At 51.3% G+C, this 7,046-nt stretch overlaps 1 pseudogene; it reads right to left on the bottom strand.

Moving 5' to 3' along the window:
- Positions 1-555: 555 nt before the first annotated feature.
- Positions 556-2,642, bottom strand: LOC141371150 (histo-blood group ABO system transferase 2-like; annotated as a pseudogene).
- Between the last annotated feature and the right edge of the window lie 4,404 nt (positions 2,643-7,046).

Raw genomic sequence — 7,046 nt, forward strand, 5'->3', positions numbered from 1 at the left:
ATGGCACGTTGGCAAATTAAATATAGAAGCTAAAAGAACTTTTGCATAGAGCAGAAGCAAGAAGGTCTCTCTGACCCCCAGCCATCAGCCCTTCTTCCCTTAAGCAGGTCAGAATACTCCCATGTGGAACTTTCTCTCCCCGGACCACAGGGATGACGTGCTTATCACCAGAGTCAAGGAATTTAGGACCACGGGGTCTATACGAACACACCTGGTTAAACGAACCCTTATCTTCCTAGTTAACTTCTTTACCGTTTACGAGCCCTAGTCCAAACCCCTGTGTCTGTCAATTCTTCACACACTTACTGCTTCTTTGTCTAAAAGGTAGAAGAGCTGTCTGCTCCAGTCACCTCTGCTGGTCGTCATGGTCTTGCGAGGTTCCCACCAAAACAATCAATACATTTTGATTGCTTTTCTCCTGTCCATCTGTCTTTGTCAATTTCCAGACTCAGCCAGGGACCTTAAAAGGGTTGAGGAAAACTTTTTCCTCTCTTGCAACACTGTGGGGCAGGGGGTGTGGAGTCAGAAAAACCCATCCCATCTTCCTGGCTTTGGTGAAAATGGACCTCTACTGGGAAGCAGCACAGGACAGTGCATGGCTGGAGGAGCCAGGGAGAGAGGCACATGGAACATATAGGAGCTACTTGGCCCCCAGCCAGGGGACTTGGCCCCAGTGACAAGTCCAGGGTGTGATTATGATTATTATAATGGAAGCATCCCGAACATCAGACCTTCCCCACGCCAGGCTTCATGATTGCTGCTCGTTGTAGTTGCTACTGTTGGTTTAGGACTTTTCTGAACTAACTTTGTCAAGTCTGTATTCTTTGCTGTGTGTATGGCTACTGAATCCCTGTGCTGTTAACTTAGTGGTCAGCCAGTGGCTGGGCAGAGAAGTCACCCCTGTTTCCGAGCTATGGGCTACAGATTGGAGGTCCCCACAACCTCTTCAGGTTTGAATAATCTGCTCCAGTGGCTCATGGAACTCAGAGAAACATGTTACTTACTAGATGACCAATTCATTGAAAGGACAGAACTCAGGGCCAGGCAGCCAGAAGAAATGAGCAGGGCAAGGTGTATAGAAGCAGCTCAGAGCTTCCCTGCTCTCTGAAAGAGGCCTTTGCCCACCTCCACTCTGACCTTCGTCTATACTTCCTAACTGATGACGTCCTTCCTTCTGACTCATCAGTTAACTCGAGTGAAAGACCCGGTGGGCACCAAAACGACTCCTCAAGTACTAACCACTGCTGCCATCCTGGGGATTCTTGGGCACAGCCATGAATCTCAGCTTCTTCATGATGGAGGGCAGCCCAGCAGCTGTGGGTCCCACAGGTCCTCTGGGGGCAGACCAGCAGCTGTGGGTCCTACAGGTCCTCTGGGGACAACACCTTAATGGGCTTATGGCCCAGCAGGTACCTGTTCAGGTGGCTCTCGTCATGCCACACAGCCTCGATCCCATTGGCCAGGTTGACCCCCATTGTCTGGTGACAGGCCAAGGTCAGTTGGTGAACCTCTACCACCGACCCCCCAGAAAAGGCCCCCTTGTAGTCAAAGTAGCCCTTGCCCCTGGGAAATGTGCACCTGGGGCTGTGGCCAATGCTCGTAGCTGAAGTCCTTGTGGGCCGCCTGGTAGAAACCGGGGTGCAGGGTGCCGAAGAGGGTCTCCATACTCACGTGGTCGCGGAACTTCATGTCCACCTCTGTGCACACCAGGTAGTCCACCTCACAGAGGAACTGTGGAGTTAATCTTAGAAAATATATTGTCAGCCCTAAGGAGTGATTGTGGAAGCAGCTGAAACGTCAGCAGCGTTCCTGTTCTCAGGCTACTGACCACAATGGCCCGGTAGGAGCAGGATCCCATGATCCCCAGGGGCAGGGCAAAGGTTAGGAGCCAGGAAAGAATGTAAGCCTCCGTGCCCCCCTTCCTGCACCTGGCGTTTGCTAGCACAAACATCCCACTCTTCCCCAATCCCATGACGGCCTCCCTGCGTGCCTGCGCGTAGAGGAGTGTGCAGGCCTGCTTCACAGCTTCAGGATACTTGCCAATCCTTTGTCCTCCTTTCCCGCGCTTTGAGGCGTCTGCCTTTGCTTTTCTGATAAAAAATGACGTAAAAGCGATGTGCAGAACCCAGCTGCTGCTGCCCTACTTGCAGAGGCAGCCCTGCATGGCCGCTCAGATTGGTGTCTGAGAACTTTATTTCAGCGCGCGATGACGGGAAAAGCTGCTTACAGAAGCGGCGGATCATCACGTGCTCTGCATGGACGCGTCCTCCCGGCGCGGGGTGCCGGGAACCTCGAGCACCACCACCCTCCGGCCTTCCCGGAGGGGCACATGGGGCCCGGCGGGCAACTGATTGGTGAAGACGTAGTAGGTGACCCTGTGTCCCACGGTGAAGTGCTACCCTGCCGTCTGCAGGAACAGCTCCAGGAAGACCGTGTATCCACAGGGACAGGGGACAGGGCTGGAGGAGGGTCACTGCCAGAGGCTGGTGGCAGGACCCCAGAGCTCAGGGCCAAGCACATGTGCACCTTCGTCATGGGGGCAGGCCCTGGGCTGCTTTAAGCATCAGCCAGCCTCCTGGCCTGTCCTGAGTAAGTCTGCCGGTGGGGCCTCCCTACCTCCTGCTCCCAGAGATGGGGGCCATCAGCACCCCATCTTACACAGGGGAGCCTGAGGCTTAGGAGGCTGGAAACCCAGGCAGCCCCACAGTCAGCATACTGGAGCCAGGAACACTCCCCCTGTGCTGAGCTCTCGGGCAAACCCTGCAGGTGCCCTCCCCTGGCTGACCCCCTGCAGGTTCTGTCCACACCTGCCGTGAGTTGAGCACCTTGGGGCACAGCCCTCATCTCTATGCCCTACAGACTGGGTAGAATCAGCAGGGCCGGCCACCTGCCCCACTTGGCTTTGAGTGGGCTGTCACTGGCCTCCACAGAGCTGTCTCCACCCCCTATAGGGTGGAGGCTTGAAGGCTACTGGGCCTCTTGCTGACAAGGTCCTCAGTAAACCACTGGTATTCCTAGGAGGGGTCACCCTCGAACTCCCCCAGATCGGGAATCAGGTCCAGCCCGTGGACAGGGAAGGGGAAAGAGGACCCCTGGAAGAAGACGGGGCTTGCTTAGACCCCAGCCTTGAATCCAAGGGTGTAGCTTCTGGTTCCAGGTCTACATCTCTCTGGCCCCAAGAAGTTGGAAGTCTTGTCCAACCTCCTCACGTGGCTGGTTCCCCTTTGAGGGGACTACCTGCTCCTCACTGTGGGGACAGCAGCTCCCCCATTACCAGCAAGTGTGGTGAGCTCCTCTGAGACTGACTTTTTTAAAGATTTTATTTATTTATTTGACAGAGAGGTAGACAGCTACAGAGGGAACACAGCAGGGTAAGTGAGAGAGGGTGAAGCAGGCTCCCCATTGAGCAGGGAGCCTGACACAGGGCTTGACCCTAGGACCCTGGGATCATAACCTGAGCGGAAGGCAGACAATGACTGAGCCCCCCAGGTGCCCTGAGACTGATTTTTTTCCACAGGCACTAAGGCTACTTCCCTGGTCTGCCCCATACCTGGCAGGTTAGTAAATCACTCACATAGAGAAGGCCGGTACTACATTTAAATAGAGGACAAGCACACACACCCAGCAGACATGAGTCAGGTCACCAAGGGGCAAGTAGAGGCCCAGACAATGGGGGAACAGACCAGACATGATGCAGGGGGAGAGAAGAGTGATCCTGGCAGAGGGCACAGAGAATGTAAAGGATTGGAGTCAGGCCCCAGGCACATGTGTGACAACCCCACACCTGGGAGGCCCACAGAGAGGGAGGCTGTGGTGGGAGAGGTGAGGCTGGAGAGGACGGGCAGGTGGGAAGCAAACTGCAGAGAGGCTCAAAGGTTATGTTCTGAAACGATCAATCTAGTTACTGGAGGAGAATGGGCTCTACATCAGAGGACAGGGAGATCATAACCCTAACCCCTAACCCCTAACCTCTAACCCTAACCCTAGGTCAGGTTCTGAGTGATCCGTCCCCAGAGGCCTGGCTCCCAAGCCCCAGGGACTGGGGACACCTGAGCAATAACAGAGGACTCAGGCTGGCACCCAGAAGGAAACTGTGCCATTGGGGACTCCAGAAAGTATTCAGAACCAGAGAAATCTGAAGGCCCACCTGAGCCCATCCCAATGAACCCCCACTTTCAGCAGCCCCCTGGACCCAAACCCTGAGCCTGACACTCATCCGACCCATGCCCTCAACTCAGCCCTCTGGGAAGTGCACCACACAGATGGCAGATCAGACCTGCCACGCTCCTAGGTCCTAACCCTAACCAATGGTTCGGTCAAGAGGTCTGTTCCCACGGGCCTGGCTCCAGGAGGATAGCCATCACCACAGATAACTAAGTTATGATATGAACTAGGAATGGTAGAAAGGGAGGAACCTATCAAGGTCTGTTTGCATAGTCTTCTGATTCTCACTGTGTCTACCAAACATTTACTCTTTTTCATTTTCCTGTGAGGTGCATCCCTTCCCTTTGATGTTCCTGATCCCTAACCCCTTGTCCTTAGTTCAGGATGACATATATTCCTCATTTTGCCTGAGTGTGTTTGGAGTTTCCACGTCTCTCTGGATTCCCCATACGTACAAAATTAAATTTTATTTTCTCCCGTTACTCTGTCTCATGTCAATTTGATTTTTACTCCACCGAGAAGGACCTTGAAAGAACAGGACATTCTCGCTCCTTACGTATTCATAACAAACCATCACAAGGAAAAATTAAGAAAATAGTATCACTAACAATTTCATCAAAAAATAATACACTATCTAGGAAAAATTTTAACCAAGATGTGAAAATTCTATAACATCAAAATTGCAGGATGCTGATAAAGAAATTGAAGAAGAGACCAATAAATGGAAGGATATTTTTCACTCGTAGATTGTTAAATATTGTCAAATTGTTCATTCAACCCAAAGCAATCCACAGATACAATGTAATCACGAACAAAATTCCAAAGGCATTTTTCACAAAACAATAACAAACAATCCTGAAGTGTGTATGAAACCACAAAGGATCTTGAATAGCCAAACCCATCTTGAGAAAGAATAAGCTTTTGCAAAGCTATGGTAAACAAAACAGTCTTGATAGTATTGAGATAAACAGGCACAAGGATCACTGTAGCATAATGAAATAAACACAAGCACAGATGTTCAATTACTTTGCAAGGGAGCCAAGAACACCCAACACAGGGCAGTCTCCTCAATGAATACTGCTGGGAAAATGAGCCACAAGCAATAGAACATAGTACGTTACACCATACACAAAATCCTGCGCCACACACACAAAGTAACTAAAAGACAGTTTTCCACTGCAGGTCTTTCCTCCACTGGGTCCTCTGACGACTGCCTGTCCTTACTATTCACTACACAAAGGAAGCCTCTGCTTTTTCCTCCCACAGCTCCAAATGTTCCTGAGGTTGAGGACTCAGCGGCACCTCCCTGGTGGGTCCTGTCCATAAGGATGCAGAACCACCTCCACGGGAGGAGAGAGCACGGATCTTTGGCATAAGCATTGTTTGAGCCTACGAAAATACTGGGAAACCTGACTCATATGAAGTCCCAAGGTTTGGAAGGAGCCACTCTTATGCCCTACCAACAGGAAAAGAGGTACCTCCCAGCTGGATACACTTCACTATCCCAGCAGGAGGAAAGGCTTCCTCCCCGCGCGCCACCCCGCCACAGCCCAGCCAATGAGAGACGGCCAGGGCCCGGCCAATGAGAGACGGCCAGGGCCCAGCCAATGAGAGATGGTCAGGGCCCAGCCAATGAGAGGCGGCCAAGACCCAGCCAATGAGAAGCCACTACTCCTCCAGTCCCCCAGTTTACTCCAAAGGGCTTTCAGTTTCCGACAGCCCCGCCCAACCCCGCCTCCTCTATAAAAGAGCCTCCTCTGGCTTGTTGTCAGAGTTACCTGTGGTTTTGCAGTAGCTGGGTTGTCCCAGTTGTAATTCTTTACTACCCCCGAATAAACCCATCTTTGTTTGGTAAAATAAATGGCACTTTTATTTTTAAGGTTAACAGGCATGATTGATTCTAAGGAACAACAAACACAAAAGAACCTCTGAAAACAGTGGAAGTTGTGCTTTGGTGAGGAACATTTACATTCAAAATGAAAATCTCCATTTGTACTAGGAGGAAAGGCAGGACTCTAAATTTTTAGAAACTTCTATCCATGGGAAAGGCACCTTACAACCATACCCTGTTTATTCTGGCTGCCTGATGACTCCTGCTTCCACCAATATCCTCATCTTTAGCCCATATGGCATGGAAGGCGGTGGCTTTAGCCATTTCAGGGAATTCCTCCGTTTCCCTGGGTTTCTCCCATGTATATAGGAGGAATCCACGTTATTAAACTTGTTTCTTCTCTACTTCATCTGTCCTCTATACAGGGAGGTGTTAACAAAAGAAAATTTCAAATGAGTAAACTTAAAAATCTAATTAGCTTTATTAACTGATTCTTAACTCATGCAGCACCCAGTGTAGCAAACAGAGGACAGTTCCACTGAACTAAACAAAGGAAAGCAATCTCAAAGAAGGAATAGGAAGAAAACCAAAAAATATATTGACAAATGCAGTGTTTAGGTAAGAGTGCTCTCCCAAGGGTCTGTGAGGAAATTTCCTACTCTAGACTCCAGGAAATTCCATGTTGCGTAGTTAAAGGTTACATTCCTGGGCTTACACCCCACATGAGCACTGAGGAATATTGGCGGAGACAAGAATCAAACCCTAGATCCGTGGCGGGGCACAGGTGCACTCGCCGCAACCTCCACAGGCTCAGTAAAGCGGGGGCGGTTCTTCCAGAGCAGGTCACTGGCTCCTCAACCCGCCAATCGCAAGCCTGGAAAACCACATGCACCCAGCCCCCACCTCCTCTACTCGGAATCTGCGGCCCCAGACGTTTAAAGCATGCGCACTAGCGCCTCTCCCCAGCCGTTGAGACCGGTCCACCGCGCTGGGAAGCGCGGTGCGCAGGCGTGCTGCAGGAAGCCCCGCCCCGGGCGCGAGTTTCGTCCAA

The sequence above is a fragment of the Callorhinus ursinus genome, unplaced genomic scaffold (genome assembly GCF_003265705.2).
Source record: "Callorhinus ursinus isolate GAN/ISIS: 27379988/994484 unplaced genomic scaffold, GSC_fseal_2.0 scaffold58, whole genome shotgun sequence".
Taxonomy (NCBI): Eukaryota; Metazoa; Chordata; class Mammalia; order Carnivora; family Otariidae; genus Callorhinus; species Callorhinus ursinus.